Source organism: Callospermophilus lateralis, chromosome X, assembly GCF_048772815.1.
Source record: "Callospermophilus lateralis isolate mCalLat2 chromosome X, mCalLat2.hap1, whole genome shotgun sequence".
NCBI classification, from domain to species: domain Eukaryota; kingdom Metazoa; phylum Chordata; class Mammalia; order Rodentia; family Sciuridae; genus Callospermophilus; species Callospermophilus lateralis.
Genome location: NC_135325.1, coordinates 120,235,301 through 120,246,710, shown reverse-complemented (window position 1 = coordinate 120,246,710; position 11,410 = coordinate 120,235,301).

Below are 11,410 nucleotides of genomic sequence, written 5' to 3'. Positions count from 1 at the left end.
TTGTCTGGAGTCGGGGCTCTGTTTGTGTGTTTCCACAGGGAGAACAGCAGCCGATTTGGATTCCAGAAAGACTAACTAAAGCAATTTCTACGAATCGAAAAGAAGATGATTTGACTCAAATCCATAACAGCTGATATCCAGAACTCCAGCTTGGCCATTCTTACATCTGCAACAGTGATTAACAAGGATGCTTTTTTCAATATCTATTTTATTATTGCATTTTTCCCACATCATAAGGTTCTATTTTTATTTTTTGAGCTCATACAAACCTAGGTTAATGTTTTTCTGATCAGTTTTATTTTTTGACTGTGGAGTTTTTAAACATTGCAATGGAGATTTCACCTAGGTAAAGCTACAAGGCCTTTATTATTATCTTATGTGTTGTACGTTTGTTTGCACATTTGTGTTTTGTGTTGTATGTCTGTGTGTGCGTATTTTATATATGAGGAGCGCTCATGAGAAAATGGATCCGAATTTTTTTTTATTCACGTGATTTAAATGGCTTAATTTAAATTAGGTAAACAGCTGTTAAGGATTGTTTTTAAAGGTGGTTAACAGATCTGCTTGTTTACTAATTTAAATCAGGTAAACAGCTGTTAAGAATTTTTTTTAAGGAGGTTAACAGATCTGTTTGTTTACTTTCACCTTTCCTTTTCATTATATTTAATAATTCTTTTCAGGTTAATGTCTTTTTAGCATCATTGCCAGAATTCCTATCTTCATCCCAATGAATATAACTCAACAAGTATGCTCAATCAAGGAGCCAATTTACTTTGGGAGGCAACGGACTTTGGGAGGAGACGGACAGATTGAAAGATTCCTCCCCTTTGAACTGCTTATAGAACTTGCCTGGACTATGTAACTACGTTTAGTGCAGCAAATTGTGGTAATGCTGGCATATCTTTGCTGATGGTGTCACCAGTGATCTTTGCTGATGGTGTCACCAATGATGCAATTTTTCCAAAGGAACTGTCAATTGGCTTGGTGTCGTGGCATTTCTGTATCCTCCTCCCTTCTGCTAGTGATGGTCTAAATTTGGGGGCCAATGGCTATATGCTGGACCGGCAGTCAGTGACGGGTATGATCCAATTGCAATGGTATCAACCTAAGACAGGAGGCTGACGCCTAAAGGTCAGTTACCTAAAGGTCAGTTTTCCGATGACGGGTAAGAGCCATATGTTGAATTGGACAACCTACCAGGCGCGGTCCTTAAGCCACATTAACCTCACTCCCCCACTGGCACCAAGGCCAAATTTGGGGGCCAACAGAGGTGAGGCAAAGAACCTCACCCCCCCACTGGTGCATAGACCTATCCACAAGTATGGCTGTATGCTGGACCGGTAGTCAGTGACGGGTATGATCCAGTTGCATTGGTATCAACCTAAGACAGGAGGCTGACGCCTAAAGGTCAGTTTTCCAATGACGGGTAAGAGCCATATGTTGAACTGGACAACCTACCAGGCACGGTCCTTAAGCCACATTACTTGTTGTTTAATTAATCAGAAGGGGGGAGATGCTGGGAGCCATCAGCCAAGTAGGTATGACAAATTCCTTGCCAGCTTACTCCCATGCTGTCTAGTGGAAGGACTTCTGAAAGGTGACCTTGCTCAAGGACCAGGGCAGGATCCGTGTTTAGGGTGTTCCCCCTTTAGAATAGGGCAGTTTAGCATAATAGGAGAGTAGGGTGTTTCCCCTTTAGAATAGGGTGGTTTAGTAATAGGAGATTAGGGTGTTCCTCTTTTGGAATAGGGCGTATCCTGCTGCTGAGTTCCTCTTGAGTGCTTAGGGTCAGACAGTATTTTTTTGAGAGACAGAAGCCCATGCGGAGTGGATTTAGGCAGGAGTAGATTTGGGTGTGTGGATTTGGGCAGAGAACCTGGATTCCCCCAGAACGTGTTTGTAGACGGCCGGTGTGAGTTCGGGAATAAAGAATTGCTGTTTGAATCTACAAGCTGTGTGGAGACTCGTGATTTGTGCCCAGCAAAAGACTGCGGCACTACAGAAAAGTAGTAAGCTCATTGTTCACTGCATTTATGAAATTTATGTGACTCAAAAGTCATTTATATACAACAATGGCAACATGTGGAAACACATTGATGAAAGATGCCATCACATGCCTTCATTTTTTCTAGGTCAGAATTTTAAAAACATCACTAAACATTTTTGAAAATACAGAACATAATAAAACAAATTATGTTAATAATTGACATTGACCTTAGCAATGAGAAATTGAAGATACACCCTCAGGTTCCTAGGAAGTTTTGGGGTAAATGGCCAGCATTTGTAATAATGGGGGTTGGGTGGGACAAACTCTAAAGAACTCACAAAAGTAAATCATGAAGGAAAAATTTAGCTTTACATTTTTGTCAAAACAATAAATTAAGAAGCCTATCAAATAAGGACTTTTCTCCAATTGTGAGGAAGGAGGTGAAAAAGAGAAACGAAGCTTCCTATAGCCTCTCAGACTGTCGTGTTCTCACTAAAAAGTCCTAGCAAAAGGAATTGGAAAAGTCTAAGTTTGAACATTGAAATGTCAATGAAAATATGAAAATTTATGTGAAAATTACTATAAATTCTAAATGTTTTAAATAATCAGTTTTTCTTTTATTCATTTAAGAATAAACAGAAAAGGTTGGGCTGGGGTTATGGCTCAGCAGTAGAGCGCTCGCCTAGTATGTGTAAGGCCCTGGGTTCAATCCTCAGCACCATATAAAAATAAATAAAAGTTATTTTGTATAACTACAAAAAATAAATATTAAAAAAAGAATAATCAGAAAAGTAGTGGGACTATATAGAACTCTTTTCCAGGTGCAAAGAAATAATTCACCTATTAAATTTAAAAATTCAGTAGGAAAAAATAAATTCAAGTTGCTTTGCAATTTTATTCCATAAATAGAGCCTGTTCAATTTAGTAGTGTATATAAATAAGTAAATTCTGCACAATACTATTTGTGGTCCAATTAATACACTCAAATCTTCAATGCAACTTTGCAATGTTTTACCTGTTATCTCTATGTATGTTCTTACTTTATTCTGGAAGATCTATTATATGTGAATGAAAGCTTCCCCAAACTTCTCACTCTCCTTCTCATTTCTCTTGATGAGTGTGCTTCATTGGAATTGGCTTAACAGTGCGGAGGAAGTGTAGGCAGAAGCAGATCCAGCTCCCCTCAACCCCTACCTCTGTTCTTTCTTTGGGAGTGGTATTCCATTACTCTTTTAGTCTCAGATTCTATGATGCAGGTACTACTAAAAAGACAGTGGTGCTACTAAGACAAAGCAGCTGAAAACTAGTTGTTCTCTCCAGTCATTTTAATGCCCAAATTAGTTTCCAGAAGTTTTGTTTCTCCTTGACTAATCTATTTGTTCTATATTTCCTTTTTTCTCCCTTTTATTATTCTAAACCAAATAAAATATCTCTAATTTTCTTTTATTGTTCTGATGCATGTTATAGGGTCCAGCATATAATAAGTACATACTACCTTTTCTGAAGCAATTCAATTATAAGAATGTATCTTTGTACTAAATCTTTAATGCTCAATTTAACTATCAATTCCTCCACAAAGTCTTTCCTGACCACCCTGCCCCGAGACTTACATAATTGTCTTTCTCTTCTCTCCTAGCACTTTTATGTGTCTTGCACTGTCTATGCCACATCTGACCCTTCAGACATTAAGTAAAAACTTTTGGACACTCAAGTTACTATTTGTTGAGTAATTATGTGCCACATATAATGATAGATTCTTTTACAGACACTGACACATTTAATCCTCATTAAAATCCATTTACCAGAGTAGAAAGCAAGGATCAAACAAGCAAATTCACCAGTCTAACTTGTTAAAAAAAAAAAAAAAAGTGCTGGTGTATTACTCAGCGTTTACCAAAGAAAATAAACCAATAGGATATATATATAAAATACACACACACATATATATATGGTTCCAACACACACACACACACACGCACATGCACACACACATGGTTACAGTACACACACATATTTATTTATTTATAGATTTTTATAATATATAGATATAGCTATATATTGACTTATCTCTCTTTTTATTTGTATCTATATATAGAACTAGATATAGCCATATCTACATATAGATATACCCAACATGTATAAATAGGTAGAGAGATATTTACATAGATAGAACTTTCTAACACACACACATACATACATATAGTTACATATAGATATACCTATTTCTCTACATATTTATATCTATCTGTAGAATTAAATGTATTCATATCTATATATAGAAGTAGCCATATATCTAATTATCAGGTTACAATGGTTCAAACAGTAAGTTTTCGATTTTACAATAGTGCAAAAGCATACTTAATGATCATCCTGTTTTTCATTTTGTGTAAAGTATTTGATAAATTACATAAGATATTTAACATTTTAATATGAAATGCTCTTTGTATTCAATGATTTTTCACACTCTATGCTAATTTAAGTATTCTGAGCATATATAAGGTACATTAGATTAAGCTATGATGTTTAGTAGGTTAGGTATATTAAAGATATTTTTCACTTACAATATTTTTAACTTAATAAGTTTATGGGACATTATTCCAAATCAAGGATCATGTTATACATACACATATTACATATGTGTGTAAGTGGGTAAACCAGCAGGCTAGGAATGCAGGTAAGCATTTATGTCGCAGTCTTGAGTCTAAATTCTACAGGGATAAAAGCATAACTCCTTTGAGAAACCTCAGTCCTTTCTCTTAAGGCCTTAGAGTGATTGGATGAAGCCAATCCACATTACAATGAATAATATCCTTTACTTACAGTCAATTAATTTAAAAGTTAATAATATTTTTTTAAAAAAAATCCTCCATAGCAATACCTAGATTTCTGTTTGACCAAACAACTAGACAACATGGACCTCCCAACCTCTGATTCACCACTGTATTATCCTGTTCCACTAAGAAGAGTATTTGCCTCAGTCATCTCTGTATCTCCAGTGCCTACTAATGAACCTAGTAAAGAATAAGTCCTTAGTACATATTTTGTGAATATGTCAATCAACCCATTTTGAAACAGTCTTCTGGAACTTTGAAAGGAATATTTAAATACACTGAAAAATTTCTAACTAAAAATGCAACAGGCATAAAATAATTCTAAAAATACTGAAAATAAAGTGAGATTGATAAAGACCTAATGAGGATGTAACAAACTAAGAAATAAAATATACTGTTGATGTTTTGATTTCAGAAGTAATTAGTGAATAATAAATCCAGAAAGTAAAAGAAACAAAAGTAATAACAAAGGAAAATCACTATATGACCTTTTGTAATAGTCTCCTTAGTAGGGCTCTATAAACCCTCCCATGAACATTGAGTTTTGATTCTATTTAGGGTGCCCCCCCACTAAAAAAATTACTACTGATATGTTTCAAAACATCAAATGACCACTTACTAGATCTGGTGAAACATAACATTTCCAGCAAAATCCAAACACATCAGCCTACAAAGCTTGTGTACTGCTGTTAAACCATATCAAAGATCTTCAGAAAAAAAGATAAGATAAATGAAATATTAGCCCCTGAGGAGACACATTGAGTGATGAAGGTTATTGTCAACTCAAATCAATAGAGACAGTAGATCACAGAGGCCCCAAATGCCTGAGCCAAATATTCTTTCTGATGTGTTGGAGTACAGGAACTCAGGGGAGCATGTGAAAAGAATTTCAAGTAAATGTATCATTAAAAGTATTATACTGGCAGATGGCTTATGTTAAAAAAATTGGCCATGACTCACAGTACTGCAAACATGCACAAGTCAAACTTTATCCTTTTACTGAGTTCCAAATTTAAATTTGAAATTTGTTGCACTTTTCTCATCCTTTGTCCACATTAATGACACAAATAAAAGAAATGATGCTTTCTTGTTAATTGAGGTCAATAAAACACTGTGTCCTACTTATGTCATTGTCTACAGTATCTTAAGTCAAACCATGGAAGTAGTGACAAATTGGTTCCTTGCATAATTATCACTGCTTTCATCCTTTTATCAGTGACAATCTAGGAGTAAAACAAGCAGATATTCTGGCTGTGTTAAAACCAACCCATGGCAACAGTCCAGAGATACAAGCTGAGATTAATGCCAGCCAACAGCCAGGCAACAAATGTTCATGTTCTGATAAGAATAAAATTTATAAACTAACAGTATCTGTTAATTATTTTGCTTCCGCAAGTGTTTTATCTCCTTTCATTAAAACTTGTATTGTGAAAATTAATTAGCAGAGATTGTCTTCCTAATCTCTACTTGACAGAGGAAAGTTGAGAAAAATTATTAGAAAGACTATGGGAGAGGGGCTCGGGCTGGGGCTCAGTGGTATAGTGCTTGCCTTGCATGTGTGTGTACTGGGTTTGATCCTCAGCATCACATTAAAATAAATAAATAAAATAAAGGTATTGTATCCATCTAATATATATATGTGTGTGTGTGTGTGTGTGTGTGTGTGTGTGTGTGTGTGTGTGTATAACTATGGGAGAAACCACACCCTTTGAAAGGAACCATCTTTCCTCAGCTTATACCTCTTCAGTGCATAAAAGGGGTTAATTTTTGTAGATGTAGAGTAGATGCGTGACAGCATTTCCACCCTTATTTGTAATATTTTTCAATATTTTCCCAGATTTCAAATACTGTGTTTTCAGTGGTCTTTCAGAGGTCTCAAGACCTCTCTAGCCTTAATATCAGATTAAGAAACACTCCTAAGGAAATCATAGTTTTTCCTTTTTACCCAACAATCTTCTGCCTTAATACAAAATTGTTTCCTGATTTCCCTAACACTATAAAAGATACCTCCATCATTCCATTCAATTAGTCACAAATATTCAGTTCTTTCTTGATAGCTCTTCTCCTGCCAAATCCCAGGTGTCTCCAAGTTCCACTGATTCCCTCCCATAACATGTCCCATAGCTACACCTTGTCATCAACTACAGTGAGTGCTTAGAAACTATCAGTTTATTGATATCTAATTGAAGATACATTCTTTCTATCTATGTTAGTGGAACATTTTAATTAGTTCAGTACCTTTATACATGGAAGAGAGAGCACCTATTGGGTTCTAATGATGTAACAAGTTTGGTCATGCTTGTAGAACCCACACAAATAGGATTATGCTGTTTGCCGTTTTCTCTTAAGATGTTCACAAATACATGTACACATTCTACTCTTTCTTCATGGTTAGTAGAATCATTGTATGCCATTTGATTGCTTTATTAGTTTTATTAGTTGACCTTTCAATGGGCTATACCCTAACACCAACTACTAAAAATCATTCTGTCCTCACCCATGATTCATAGGATGTGTTTAAGAATTAATGCCCTCACAGAACAGACTCAAAGCTGAATCTTAGAAGTTAGCATATGAATACACTATACCACAGATGATATAATTTTAAGGTATACCATGTCACTTGTTCCACAGAACAATTTCAGTCAAACTTTGTGGTGGTGGCAGCTGTTTGATAATGCACCGTTTACTGGCTTCCTTCTATTCCCTTTCTCACTTCCCTCCTCTCCTACTTTATTGACCTTCATCTCCTAAATAAACTAATTTTACTTGAATCCTAGTCTTTGGATTTCTTTTCAATGAAAACCTAACCTAAGACATTAAACTATCAGTATCTTGACAACTCCCCAAACATGTGTTTTGTTATTTTTCATTTGTTGTTATAAATTTAGCTACAAATATATCAAAATATGTTTCGAAAAATGGAATTTCTGGGTCAAAGTATATCTGTAATTAACTATTCTCTTTGAATTACATATCACTAAGTTGCGCATTGAGAAGACTGTAGCAATTATCAAACCAGCAAAGTCTGCATTTTAAAAAATTTTGATAGTCAAATGTATTTTAGTTGAAAAGTTATGGATATACGCTTTCATATCATATCTAACAACTATTTTTATCTCTTCTAATTTTTAATTAGTGTATTACAGTTGTACATAATGGTGGGTTTGTTGTTAGACATTCATAAATGCACACAAGCTCAATTGTAGACTGCTTGTCTTGCATGCATGGGGCACTGGGATTGATCCTCAGCGCCACATAAAAATAAAGATATTGTGTCCACATAAAAACTGAAAAAATAAATTTTAAAAATGCACACAATATAATAATGTGATTTGGCATTTATCATTCCCCAGTATTTCCCCTTTCCCTTCCCTCCTACCACTCCCTGGTCTCTTTCCTATACTCTAATGATCTCCTTTTGATTTTCATGAGTCTCAACCTACTTTTCTTTTCCTTTTTACTCTCTAGTTTCACCTATAAGAAAAAACAGCCCTCCATCTGCGTTTGGCTTATTTTGCTTAACATAATGTTCTCAAGTTCCATTTATTTTCCCACAAATGCCGTAATTTCATTCTTTATGGCTGAATAAAACCCCATAGTGTATATATACCACATTTTCTTTAAACATTCACCCATTGATGGACACCTATGCTGGTTCTATTGTTACAGGAAACAGACTGGTCAAGAAGAAGCAAGCAGTACTTAGGAGGAGAATTCCAAACTTTATTATACATTGGAATAGAGGAAAACAAAACTCCAAATTCTGAGCCCTGATCCACAATTTCTCATAATATTTATAGACAATCTAGTGATAATTTTTCTAGTCTACCCAATATATGATTGTGCACAAGGTTTCTAGTGGGAAGCATGTTTACAGAAACAGAGTGTGATAAAGGGAAGAACTGGCTCCTCTTACAAGACTTTCCATAAATCTCTAGCCTTGAGCCCAGAGCCTCCACAGGTCTGTTTACACTTCAAAGGGGAGTCCTCAGACTCCCAAGGGGAGGTTATCTGCAATCCATAAGGAAGGGACACTGGTCAATCAGGTTTCTAGCGAAAAGCTGACAGAGGGGAAGGGAACTAGTACCTTCCTCCAGCATTGGTTTCCTACCATAACATTTTTATAATATCATTTCACAAATAGATCTGATTTTGCCATCACACCACAGTTTGGCTATTATGAATTATACATATTTGATTGATAATAGCCTCATTTAGAAAATAATGAGTTTTATTTTGGTTAATTTAGTCATTTTGTAATTGTACCTACCTGTTTTTTTTTTTTTTTCCCATTGACTCTAGATTCTGTGAGGGCTGTGAAGGCAGGAATTGTTTTGTTTCTGTTATAGTGTTCACAGCCATAACACCATTATCTAATATATAATTGCCATTTAATAGACATTTGTGAAATTGACTAGTTCTTAAATCTTACTTATTTATGTTGACATTTCTTTGACTACCATTAGAGAATTAGTAAATATTTCAGAGGTGGTCAATAGGAAAAAAAAGAAATAAGTATCCTTTGACCCTCAAAGGCTATCTTTGTGTGGACGAAATAATAACAGAAAAGGACTATTTAGATGAGGAATGACCTTGTAAGTAAATACAGATAATATAATTGTATTTTTTCAGAAAGAACAGACTCAGGAACTTTTCAATCTTGTTTTGTTTTCCCACTAATACTCAAAATTCCCCACACTGTTTGTGTAAGGGAATTAGAAGATGTCCTTTGTGTCCCTATGCAATCTTATACAAATAGGAGGTTACTGTGTTACTACTACATGCTCCCATTTCTCGGCATGGCCCCTTGATTGATCTAGCAGTCCCAAATGAAGTTATATGTTTCAAAATGAAGGAATCACAAACCTACATGAGTCTTTTCTCTCAAAAGTGTAGAAGAATATAACTCTAGTATTCTATTCTATTCTAGAGTAATTATCTCTACCTCATTTTCTTGGCATTAGGGTTCATTTATTTTTCAATTCACCATCCATGACACAGACCACCATCTAGCAAGAAGTTTGCCTAGGGTCCTGAAGGTAGTTAACAGGCTGAGATCAAATAGTTAGAAATTGAATTCTTGGGAAAGCATAAGTTACAGAGAAAAAAATATTCAAGACAGTGGGGCACAGTTGAGAGTAGTTGAGAAGACATCAGTTTAAATGCTCACAATTTGGTTAAGCCAAAGATGCACAATAAGAGATATTAATTCATTTATTCATCTAATACATATTATAAGCTCACTATGTTCTAAGAATTTTCTTGATTCTGTAATGGTTAGTTACTTCTAGAAGTGTATAACACAGACATGGACCCTGACCTCAGTGATATTATACTTGAATTGTAAAGTCAGAAATCAAATATACAGGTAAAAAAATTAAAATAATTACAAGATTGAATACATGCTATGAAAGAAAAAAAGGTTTTTATAAGGTTAATAATAAAAAGGGCCTATTTAGGCCTGGATGTTTGAGATAAGACTAAATTCCCCACTTTGTCAATTTCCTTCTGGGTTCTTGTCTCACAAATTTAAGAATAAAATCCATGGACAATTATGGAAGGGAAGAGTAAATACAATAGGATTTATTAAAGCAAGAAGAAAAAGAATGCAGGAAGGGAACTGAAAAATTCATTTTGGAGTTCTAGTTAAGAGCATATGTGGTTCTGGGTAGAACATGGAGCAAAATCTGTGTTAAACAGGCATTGAATTCAGCACCCAAATCTTCTATTGAAATCTGTGTAAAACAACCACTGAAAGTAGCACCAAAGCCTTTGAGTTTTAATTCTTCAGATCAACTTCCTTCTGAGTTAAACTCTACCTTCAACCCATACCCACCCCCCTACCCAGACAAAGGAAGGGACAAAGGAGGAATTCCTTACTTGTGAGCCTTACATTTGAAATAGGCCTTTAGTTGATGTTGCTCATTAGTATTTCTACCTAGGCTCCAGGAGTAGTTCCTGCATTTGAACAAGATCTCAATTGGAGCCTACCACTTCTTTGCTCACCATTCAGTATTCTTTTTTTTTTTTTTAATGTTAAGAGGGTTTGATTAGTATAGGAATGTCTAAACATAAAGAAAGAAAATAGGTTGCAAAAAGTGTCTGACGATGAGTATTGTTCCACTGATTTTTAAGGCCAGTTATAGGAAAGTACAGCCTCCTCTTCTTGGGTTCTTTTAGTTATCTTGTAGATGTACACAATGGTGGGATTCACTGTGATGTATGTACTTAAGGAAATTCTTTTTCCAATTCATTCCACTGTCTTTCATTTTCCTATCCCCCTCCCTTCCCTTTATTCTCCTTTGTCTAATCCAATGGATATTCTTCCCCTCTCCCTGCTTATTGTGGGTTAGCATTCACATATCAACAAAAATATTGAACTTCCTTATTCACAATCATAAATGGCCTTTCTGAGGAGGCATTATGGTTCAGATATGACTCATGTGTAAGACAATGCAAGATTTTCGAGAGGTGAGGTGATTGTATTATGAGAGCTTCAATGTAATCAATTGTAGGCACACAGAAGGTGGCCATCTACAAGCAAAGGAGAGAAGCCTCAGAAGAAACAAACCCTGCTTACACTTTAATC